The sequence below is a fragment of the Pinus tabuliformis genome, chromosome 1_2, assembly GCF_031772625.1.
Source record: "Pinus tabuliformis cultivar Carrire ecotype Pingquan chromosome 1_2, CPIR1, whole genome shotgun sequence".
Taxonomy (NCBI): Eukaryota; Viridiplantae; Streptophyta; class Pinopsida; order Pinales; family Pinaceae; genus Pinus; species Pinus tabuliformis.
The window spans coordinates 866,543,385-866,555,980 of NC_142298.1; positions in this window are offsets into that span (position 1 = coordinate 866,543,385).

Below are 12,596 nucleotides of genomic sequence, written 5' to 3' on the forward strand. Positions count from 1 at the left end.
ATTTGTATCCCCCACCACTGTCTCAAAAGTGTCGAGATGTAGAACTTCCCCATTCTCAAACCCTATAGTTTTTTAGTAAAGCTTTGACTACTATCCTTCTTAAGGTCTAGTGATAGATCATAGAAATCTCTTGTCTTCAGTACCCAATTTTCTGGGTCTAAGCCATCCCTTGATGATGTTGTATGTATTTTCTAGAGTTTGAGTGCCTCAACCTCCCTGTGCCTTAGAGTTGATCTCCATGTTTTGTTAACGCTTTGGGTTGATCCCAATTATTTGATTTGTGGATCCTTTACCAGGTAGGACTTAAGACATATTTTCCCCCATAGTCCACTGCTTCTAACAATATCTTTAAGACCTCCTATGAAATTAATAGACTTAGGGTGAAAGGAAGGATTTTTTGAGGTTACCTGAATCTTTGGTCACACCCCAACTACCAGGTCTTTCGGTTCCTCTAATGTCGCCTGACCTTCCTTAATACCGTTGTTGGTAACCCAACACTCCACAATTGAAGGGTTGGGTTTTCTTATCTCCAAGAACCCTAAACCACCTCTTGAATTCAATTTTAACCCAAATACCCCCATTTTGACCATTGAAGATTGAGCTAGAAGTTTTACCTTGTCCAGATTATGTTGAGTAGGATCTATATGCAAACTAATAGGATATCCTTAGGTTCAGGCTCAAGGTTGACATAATCCCTCGGGTTGACCATTTCTGTTCCTGGTGGTGAAAGTAAAATGTAGCAGCTCATGTAGATGTTATCCCCTAGTAAATCCATGTGCAAATGTAAAACAAATAGAGAGAGACTATGAATTTTTCCTTCCCCTATAGCGTCACGGGATAACTTCTGATGATTTTTTTCTAGTGATTTCTCTCATGTACATTAGGTTGCTACCATGTATGTGCCATATATTGACCTAGATATGCCACCGGATTCCATCCATGCACCTAGGGCCTTCCATCATCTGAACCTTTGCATGCATTCCTATAAATCCTAATCGCCATTTTTTCTTACCTTCAACTTCAAAAAAAAGTAATAATCATGTCTAATCAGAATTAATTATAAAACTTACATTTGCATATTTTTTCCACTAGTATGGAAACATAGAACTTTATCCTTATTCTCAGACAGTTAAAAACAAATTCTATTATGTTAAATATGCATCTTTCGTAAATCAAAATTATGTGAGTTCAATTTTCATTAAATATGGTTAAACATGGAAAATAGTGCATGCAACTGTAGTTTTCAATGCTAAATGATTCACTAAAATGTTTACTTGTCAAAACACATTTTCTTGAGTGATTTTGTTACCATGGGTGGCACTATTACATAATTATTGACCTGAGAACATCCATATGCTTAGAATGCCAAAATTTTAGTGTAAGACTCTATGGTTTCCATAATAGCTAAACAATATAATTCCTTTTTTTAAAGGATACAATTGAGATTATTTTGAAAAAAAATATCAGAACTAGAGAGAATCTTAATCCATTATTTCTCTAGCCATTCCTATTATGTCATATGACCTGTGATGGTAGAAGTATCCCCAGTGATCACTTGTTAACAATTGATTTGAAATATATATTATGTAGATTTAGGAGATTAATGTTGATGTTCTTGTTTGTCAAAATCTTTTATCATCAAACCATGCATTAAGTGTTGAAGTATTTATTTTTGATGTTTGATAGAGCTAGTGAGATTTTTTTTTCTTCAATAAATTCATGTTTATTTTTTCTTAATTTACTTACTAGTATCATATGATTCATATTATTGTTTGCAGTGACTTTTCATTCTCCTTGAACATGCCAGCATCCTGAGACTTGTTTTCAACTAGTTAATATCCAACCTTTTGTTAGGTCCCTATAATACTAGTGATTACCCCATTACTATTGAAGTTGTATCCCTTATTAATATTTTTGTGCCGCTGTTGTCCCCATATTGTTATTACTGTGCCCCATAGAATCCCTCTATTGTTATTTTTGTGGATTTATATTATTATTGTTAGGACGGCTGGGTTATACTGTGACTCATTAGACTCCTATATATAGAAAGGAGGTTTTGTCATTTGAATCATCCAAAAATTATTCATTTGTGTAATGTAAAGGAGGTTGCCCCCTCGAAGAGGCTGAATTCTAAGGTGTTCAACTATCTTTTCTATCTTTTTGTGAGCTGGTTTCATAACATTTGGTATAAGAGCTTTGGATTCTAGGGTTTCGCTGCTCCAAATAGGTCATCGTGGAATTTTTGCTATAACTTTTCTTCTGTGACATTTCAAAAGCTAAAAAAATAACCATTTGAGTTGAAATCACACTAAACCTTGGGTTAGAATTTTAGATCCTTTCACACTATATTTATAGAGATATGATCTAAGGAAGTTGGTCTCTTTGCAAACTCCTGAATTACATTCCAAACAGGTGACCTCGGGAAAATCATCATAACTTTCTCTCTGAGAATCGGATTGAAATTTCATAAGAAGGTACAGAAAGAGGATGGACTATGGTTTCTTGCATATATCCTTTAGAGCCAAAGGTCGAAATAGTGACTCGCAGGGCGTCGTACAAGTTCGCTCTACTGAGCTAGTCTATAATCAGCTCACTGTAGGAGATTTGGCATAACTCTTCCCTGGAAAATCCAATTTGGATCAGACTGGTGGAATTGGAAAGAGGATGTAGAGGGCTATTGTAGGTTGCAATTTTAGAATTATATGATCCGGAATTACAAAGATACATTAGATTCAATATCAAGCTCCTACAAAGTGAAAAAACGTGTGTAGTTTTTTTTTTTTTTTTGCATAAGCTTGGCTAGAAAAATTAGTTTGAAGGAATTAAAAGGGCATAGTAAAGAATTATTATCGGTAATTGATGCCCCGAGGAAAGAAAATGCAAACACCTAGTAAGAAACTCGAAAGCTCTAGCATGACTCATGAAGAAGAGGAAGAAATGCAACATGCTATATCAAAATTATGAGAGCAAGTGGAACAAGTGTCACTTGCACAAAAAGTAATAGAATCTAAGATGGATGGTTTAAGGAAAGATGTAGAAGCTAAGATGGATGGTTTAAAGAAAGGTGTAGAAGATAAGATGGATTGTTTAAAGATTTGACAATGTTTCTACAAGAAATGCGTACTAATGGTGAAAGGGTAGTAAAGGAAACTCATGATGAGAACAAAAGAAATGTTAATCATGATTTCATAGACTCTAATGTTGGATCAAAGGCCCACCATACTCCAAAAATTGATATGAGGAAGTTTGATGGCAAGGATCCCACAACATGGATATTACAGATGGAGCAATTTTTCAATCTCAATAATGTGCAAAACACACAAAAGGTACGTATTGCAACTTTATATTTGGAACCAAATCAGTTTTTATGGTATCAATGGTTTTGATCTCGTAAACAAATTATCACTTGGACAACTTTTATGGAAGAATTGACAACACATTATGAGGATACAAAAAGCAACACTTTTTTTAGCCAATTGATAAGTCTCAAACAAAAGGGTTCAATAATGGAGCACATTGAGGAGTTCCAAAAATTGAACATAAGGGTAAGAGATATTCCAAAGGAGCATAGGATTGATGTGTTCATAGGGACTTTAAAGGATAATATCCAACATGATGTTCACCTTTGGGAACCTGATTCATTAGAGAAGGCATTCAGGTTAGCAAGAAAAATGGAAAGCAAAATTATGGCAACCAAGAAGCATACCACTCACAACTATAAAGATGGAAGCATTGTTGCCCCTAGTCTTCCACGACCTATAAGGTTGACACCACAATAATTGGAAGAAAAAAGAGCAAAAGAGCTTTTGTTACAGTTGTGGTAGCAAATACACTAAAGGTCATAAGTGTGCTGAGAAGAAATTATTCTACATAGATTGTGAAGAGGAAGAAGAAAAGGATCAAGAAAGATCAAAAGAAGAGGATATACTCCAAGAACAAAGCCTAGATAAAGAAGAAATGAATCTGACCATATCTTGTAATGCATTGGCTGAAATTACCACTCCTCAAACCATCAAGATAGAAGGACAAATCAATAAGAAAAAGGTAATAGTGTTGATTGATTCAGGAAGTACCCAAAATTTTATTCATTGTAAGATAGCAAAAGAATTGAATTGCTTCCTATATCTAGCACCAGAGTGTCAAGTGATGGTTGCAAATGGAGAAATGATAAATTGCTCTAGAAAGTGCCATAATATCAAGCTGTCCATGGGAGAATATGTATTAACTAGCCCAATGCTTTCCATTCCAATGGGAGGTGTTGATGTTGTACTAGGAGTTCAATGGCTACAATCCTTGGGTACAATAGCTTTTAATTTTCAAGAACTTTTCATGAAATTTTCTGTGGAAGGAAAGGAAGTTGAATTAAGGGGTATTGTAGGGAAACCAAGAAAGATAGTCAAATCTAACGGTATGACAAAGCTTCTAAAAAAGGAACAAAGAGGTGTAATTGCACAATTATGTTCATTAGATGTTTCCACATCGAAATCATATATTTCTCTAGATCTCCAAAAAGTATTGGACAATCATTCCAAGGTATTTGAGACTCCCAAAGGTCTCCCACCTATTCGTGATCATGATCATGCTATTCATCTGATTCCAGGAAGTGTTCCTCCAAACATCAGGCCATACAGATATCCCTATGCCCAAAAGAGTGAAATTGAACGTATGGTTGCAGAAATGCTAGAGGCTGGTATAATTCAACCTAGCCAAAGTTCTTTCTCTGGTCTAGTAGTATTGGTCCACAAGAAGGATGGATTATGGTGCATATTTCTGGATTATAGGGAGCTCAGCAAGCTCACTATTAAAGATAAGTTTCCCATTCCTATTATTGATGAATTACTGGATCAATTGCATGGATCAATTTACTTCACCAAGTTGGATCTTCATCCAGGATATCATCAAATCAGAATGAAGACTGAAGACATTCCTAAAACAACATTTCTAACTCATGAGGGTCATTATGAATTTTTGGTCATGCCTTTTGGCCTTACCAATGCACCTTCTACATTTCAAGGTTTGATGAATTCAATTTTCAAACCCTTCCTTAGAAAATTTGTGTTAGTATTTTTTGATGATATACTAATCTACAACAAGTCTTGGAAGGATCATGTTGAACATGTTGACAGGGTGCTACAACTATGGGAGGAGAAACAATTATATGCAAAAAGATCCAAATGTTTCTTTGGAGTACAAGAGGTGGAATATTGGGTCATATTGTATCTCATGAAGGAGTTAAGGTAGACCCTAGCAAAATTAAAGCCATTAAGGAATTGAAAATCCCCACACCCATAAAGCATCTACGAGGATTTCTCAGGTTGGCAGGGTATTATCGCAAGTTTGTTAAGAATTATGGGAGAATAGCAGCACCTCTAACAACATTATTGAAGAAAGATGCATTTTCATGGAGTCGAGAAGCAACAAAAGCCTTTGAACATCTTAAAGAGGCAATGTGCCAAGAAGCACTGGTCTTAGCTACAACGGACTTCACAAAAACCTTTATTATGGAATGTGATGCTTCAAGAAATGGAATTGGTGTTGTTTTAATGCAAGATGAAAGACCCATTGCTTTTGAAAGTCATCCAATCAAGGGAAAGTTTTTACACAAAGTTATTTATGAGAAGGAAATGTTGGCAATACTACATGCACTTAAGAAATGGTGACCCTACCTAGTGGGAAGACACTTCAAGCTAAAAACAGATCATGATAGCCTCAAATACTTTTTAGAACAAAGATTATCCTATGAAAAGAAACAAAAGTGGGTCACAAAGATGTTGGGTTATGACTTTGAAATCATCTACAAAACAGGGAAGCAAAATGTGGTGGCAGATGCACTCTCAAGAAAGGATGAGGATGTGGAAGCATTGTTGTGCGCCATTTTTGTTATCCGACCAGATTGGACAAATGAAGCAAGGGAGCAATGGAAGAATGATGAAGAAGTGTGGGCACTTATTTGAAAGTTACAACAACATTCCAGTACATCTGATACATTTAGCAGGAAAAATGATTCGTTATGGTACAAAGATTATTTATACCTCTGTAAGAATTCCCAACTTAAACAAAAGATTCTTATGGAATTGCACACTTCTCCCTTAAGAGGGCACTCAGGATTTTTAAAAACTTACCACAGGATTAAGAAGGAATTTTTTTGGGATGGCCTTAAATCAGATATTCAAAATTTTATGGCTAAATGTTTGGTTTGCCAAGAAAGTAAATTTAAAACAATTAAGACCCTGGGTTTATTACAGCCTTTGTCCATTCCAAGCCAATGTTGGGAGGAGGTTTCAAGGGATTTTATCACAGGCTTACCCAAATCTGGGGGAAAGAGTGTCATCATGGTGGTAGTTGACAGACTTACCAAATATGCACACTTTTGTGCATTATCACATCCATTTAAAGCCAGTACAATTTCTATTGCATTTATGGAAACAATTCAAAAGCTACATGGAAATCCAAAGATTATTGTAAGTGATAGATATCACATTTTCACTGGAAATTTTTGGACAAAATTATTTTCTTGTCTTGGTACTCAGTTAGCACATAGCTCACCTTATCATCCTCAATCTGATGGGAAAACTAAGATAGTAAACAAATGTTTGGAAGGATATCTTCATTTCTTTGTATCTGATAAACATACACAATGGGTCAAATGGTTGCCTTTGGCTGAATGGTGGTATAACACTTCCTTCCATACAGCAACAAAAATGACCCCATTTATGGTACTTTATGGATATCAGCCACCATCCATCACATCATATTTAAGAGAAAATTCTAAGGTTCAAGTAGTGGAAAATCACATCGAACATCAACAAGAAGTGCTCCAACTCTTAAAGGATAACCTCGTGTTGGCACAGAATAGAATGAAACAACAGGCAGATCAACATCTCAGTGAAAGAAGTTTTGATGTAGGTGATTGGGTATCCCTATGGCCACAACCATATAAACAAATGTCCCTCAAGCAAGCTAAGAACGATAATAAATTATCACCAAAGTATTATGGTCTGTACAAGGTGTTGCAAAAGATTGGTACTATGGCATACAAATTGGAGCTCCGGCAGCTTCTCAAGTGCACCTAGTTTTCCATGTTTCATGTTTAAAGAAGGTTATAGGCGACAAGCTCCCAGTTCAAACAATATTGCCAGAACTTGATGAAGAAGGAAAAATTATATTGGAACCAGAAGCAGTCACAGAAATAAGAACTCGACACCTATGAAATCGATTAATTTCAGAGTATCTCATCAAGTGGAAGAACTTATCCGGTGAAGATTTCACATGGGAGGATGAGAATTTTATATAGAAGCTTCCAGAACCACTCAAGCGTTGAGGACAACACTTTTTTGAAGGAGAGGGGCATGTTAGGTCCCTATAATACTAGTGATTACCCCATTACTATTGTAGTTATATCCCTTATTAATATTGTTGTGCCACTATTGTCCCCATATTTTTATTATTGTGCCCCATAGAATCCATCTATTGTTATTTTTGTGGCTTTATATTATTGTTGTTAGGTCGTCTGGATTATACTGTGACTCCTTAGACTCCTATGTATAGAAAGGAGGTTTTCTCATTTGAATCATCCAAGAATTGTTCATTTGTGTAATATAAAGGAGGTTGCCCCCTCGAAGAGGCTAAATTCTAAGGCGTTCAACTATATTTTATATCTTTTTGTGAGCTGGTTTCATAACTAGCTTAATCCATTATTTCCCTGGCCATTCCTCTTATGTCATATGACCTATGACGGGAGAAGTATTCCCAGTGATCACTTGTTAACAATTGATTTGAAATCTATATTAAGTAGATTTAGGAGATTAATGTTGATATTCTTGTTTGTCAAAATCTTTTATCATCAAACCATGCATTAAGTGTTGAAGTATTTATTTTTGTTGTTTGATAGAACTAGTGAGATTTTTGTTTCTTCAATAAATTCATGTTTATTTTGTCTTAATTTACTTACTAGTATCATATGATTCATATTATTATTAGCGGTGATTTTTCATTTTCCTTGAACATGCCAACATCCTAAGAGATGTTTTCAACTACTTAATACCCAACCTTTAGTAAAGGTCATGATTCTTGATTGTTTTTTTGTTCTTCATTTTGTTCATGGACAAATATTAATTCTAATGAAAATGATCTAATTTCAAAAAATATTACTAGTCTTTTGATGTCTTAATTCCATAGTTTAGTCATTTGAATATTTTCTGGTGCATATTAGTATAACTATGTTTTCAATTGTCAATTGGATCTATGTAGACTAGTTGAGGGAAATGTTTTCCACACAACCCATGTTAAATATGAAATGAAAGATATGAGTACAAATCATTTATTCTTATTATTTAAATGGTCATAAAAATTTCATCGTGAATGTTTAATAAGTCATCATTTTCTTCGTTATGCAATCTTATTCTTTATTTCTCTTCATTATTATAAGATGAGAAAATTGGTTCATCTAGTGGGTTGCCAATTATTGTCGAAAAATAACAACCCACAAATTATATTTTATCATAATAAAAAATGAGGATCTTTTTTTTAATACTTTTCTGTCCTTTATTAATAAATTTACCCCTTAAAGACCCTTCAAAATTCTTCAACTTTATTAATGTTTAAAATTGGATTTATGGCTAAATAATCATTTTGTTCAAGGATTCGTATATAAATAAAATTGATAAATAAATAAGGTGTAAGGACCTAAACCAGCACAACCAAAACATTGTATATATAATATAAACTTTTGTTATAAATAAAACCTAGTTTATTTAAAGCATTACCCGGACACTTATCTGTGTCATGAGACATGTAGCCTAGAGGTATTTTTGCATATTTTTCATGAGTAGATACTTTCATTTCTCAATAGGTTTTAAATTTGAGGTGAGGCAAAAAAATTATGACATCACGTCGTGTGGATCCCCCTCTTTCACGTGGCTTACTGAGCTCCTCTTTTTGCACACTTGTTCTACTATCTTGACACATCGTCAAAAAATGGTTTTCCTAGGTATTTTATTCATAATCCATTAAAAAACGTTCGGGATAAATTACAAATATGGATCCATTTTTATGATAATAAACATTAAACATTTCAGTCAATGTTTACTACCCTCGAAACAATTACTCGGGAGGTTTTCAATCAATTCACTTTCATTTATATCTAGGATTTCAAAAGCTAGGATGAATCGTCCACCAAGAAACCCCTTCATTTTTCCACATGGAACTTTTGTGTCCCCACTTCACACACTAGATCAATACATTTTCTTCCTTCCATATCTTAAGCTAATCCCTTGGTTAGCCAAGGTATTTTAATTTTTGGAGTGACTCAACTTCACACATGGCATTGAAATTATTGAACGTTGATTTTATCAGTGTATTTTGTAACCCCTTTTCTACATTTTCCAAGAGACTATCTCCCTGGCCCTTTCCAGAAGCCTTAGCATAATTTCTCTCAAAATCCCCCTCCCATGGTGACATCAGAAGCCACATGGATTGATGAGTCACCCATTACCCCACTTCTTCTATGCCAACTGTCACTTAATACAGGTCATCATGTGCATTGATAAAGTTGGTAAACACACACCCAAAATTTAATTTTATATCTTTTCCACTTTTCAAGCTTTTAATATCTGCATCTGTATATTAGTGAATTAATTAAAGTTATTACATTGAATTGATGTTATTTATCTCTATTACTTCATTTATAATCCCCATTTTTTCATTTTATAATGACACACCTCTACAAGCTTTGTTTAACCTGGTAATATGGGGATATCCAAGAAAAACAAAATATTAAACAACTAGATGGGTCAATACTAGAGGAAATCAATGAAAAGAGTCATGATAGATTCCTCTGCTCTAACATAGTTTTCGCCTTGGATTCTAGAATATCCTCATGGTATGAAATTTACAATGCTCTGGAAGAAGAATTGATATATGAAGAGGACTCAAAACATGTAGTTGGAATTGCGGGGAGCAATGCAACTTTCAAGGCAACACTCTAGGACGTAACAAAATATGCCTTCCACGTACTTCTCACTCATCCAAGGCTTCTTCCCTACACCAATATGATTCATTGTGTTCTTGAACATGTGGAAATTAATAAGAGACAATTTATTACTTCCCATAATATATTAATTGGATCCTTCAAAGCGGAAGATATTTAGGATATGTACAAATTGACAAACCCGATATTGTATACAATACTGAATTTGTTAATTGTTTTGTACAAGTGGAATGTAGTAACACTAAAATATTATTCCTATTTTAATTAAGGATTATCGGTGAGACCCTAAAAAGCATAAGGAAGGCTTTTCCTTGAATACTCTATAGCTCCCATATCCCCCATTTTATTCATGTCACCTTCATGATATGCACACTATTTGGCTATGAAAATCATTAGAGAATTTTTTACGTAAAAAATAGGCTTCAAAACAAAAATGAACAAAAATAAACGTTATAAGAACCAATAAGATTCAATATGATGATGTATATAATGGGGTATGCTTCACCATTTTTGGAGTAAAAGGGTAAGAAAATAAAATAATAATAAATTACTTTTCAACTTGTATTTTCAAGTTACATCCTTGCAAATTTCTCAAATTTCTAGTTAAAACACTCATTGGATGCATAAATTAATTTTCTACCCAAGGAATGGCTACGTTACATACTTTTGATGGACTCTAGTACATGGAAGTTGTGAAATACATGAAATATATAATTGCAATGATGTTTTTCATGTATTTCAGATTTTTCGTGTTGTAGGGTCCATCAAAAGTATGCATCAAGGGTAATCCTTGGATGAAAAATTGAAATTTTCATCAAACGAGTGCTGCAGCTCAAAATTTTAATAAAATCATAGGGAGATAGGTTGAAAATACGAGTTGAAATAAATACTTTTGTTTCTTATTCCCTCAAAAACATGATGAGGTAATCTAATATTGTTTTGTTATTTCCACTATTATTTTTTAATATTCGTTAGGAGGCCCATTTTAGACCTCAAAATTTGTCTAATGTTCTCATATTTCTTGCTAAGATGGTCTCACTCATCCAAAGGCCTTCTAAGGGTTTCTCCTTCAATTGGGCTAAAATATTGTACAATAATATTACTCAACATATTCTCTCATTTCGCTCCAAGAAAACTACCACTTTCTACCCTCCCTTCTACATGTCATCATCCATAATATATTCCATTTGTTTCTCCATGGAATTTCTAGCTCTGGGTTGGAAATGGAGACATGTCGTCCCCCTACTTATTCACCTTTATCACACAAACTATGGTAAACGAATTACCTTGCCCATTTATATCAAATTTTTATTGTCATAATTCCCATCTACCTAAAAATTTTCAATTCTAAACCTCAAAGGATGTTCAAAGATTCCATGGATTGTCTATTGAGAATTTGATATTGGTTCATATAGGAGATTTTTACTTGTGTCAAATTTTGTGGAAGTTATGGTGCTCCACAAGTCTTGCCACAATATATACCTCACAAACTTCTAAGTAAACAAGTTTCCTATAAAATAGTGGGAACAAGGTTAGATGGTGACCTTAAAGGAGCTCCAAAGAGTGAATTTGGCCAGGGTTTCCTTTGAATATTGGAATGTATGCTCTTTAGAATTTTGGCCATGCTCGAAAAGAATTGTAAACAAATAATTCCCTAAAATTGGCCACAATTCATATGAAATTGCATGATCCTTATAAACTTATTAATAACATGAATACAACTTCTTGTGTTAGCAAGTATATGCATGAAACTTTCCCTTTTGATGAAATGTTTTGTGAATCTAATTCGTATCAATTTGTCTACATAAAATCCCAATAGTTAATCCCAGACTTCTATCGACAATTTCTAGTTTAAAGTGACACTAGAACGACTATTATGGAGGCAATTCAGCTTTGGATTTCAAGAATAGAAAAGGAAAAGATATAATTTTTTTGGCATAGAGAGTCACTTTACAAGTAACTATACATTTACAATTACCTACCATTTCATCTCATTAACCTTCATGTTCAGAAGGGATAGGGAACATCAACATTATACATGGTTGAAGGGTGTTGAGAAGGTTACTTCATAACCTATTAACAAGATAAAATAACAAACTATGACTGAAGCAGATACGAAATATATAGATGGACACTTGGGAAATAGTCATCTTCTCCTCTTCTTGGTATCCATGGGACTTCTCTTACAGAACCCAATGCTTTTGTTCAAACACCTATCAACATTTTACTAGGCTTAGAAAATTTGTAGTATCTCCTAGTCCTATGTTTAAGCTTGGGATAGAAGAAATACTACGAATTGAGGTATTTTATAGTCCACAACATAATGTCATTCTAAATAAAGGTGGGAAAAAGAGGAAGATCATAGAGGCCAAGCTCCTCCAAGAGTCCCTTTAGAGGTGGTTTGGGATGGATATTTTCTCACTCTTGATCAAGAATATCAATAACCAGCTCAATACATAGGACCTATGAAAATTCCAACATTGAGATGGAAATGAATGTGATAGAATTCATTGATCCAAAAATTGAGTGAATCAACAAATTGGAGAAGGATTCCTCCCAAATCAGAGAACAAATGTAAGCTGATATTGCTCAGGTATATAGAAAGTTA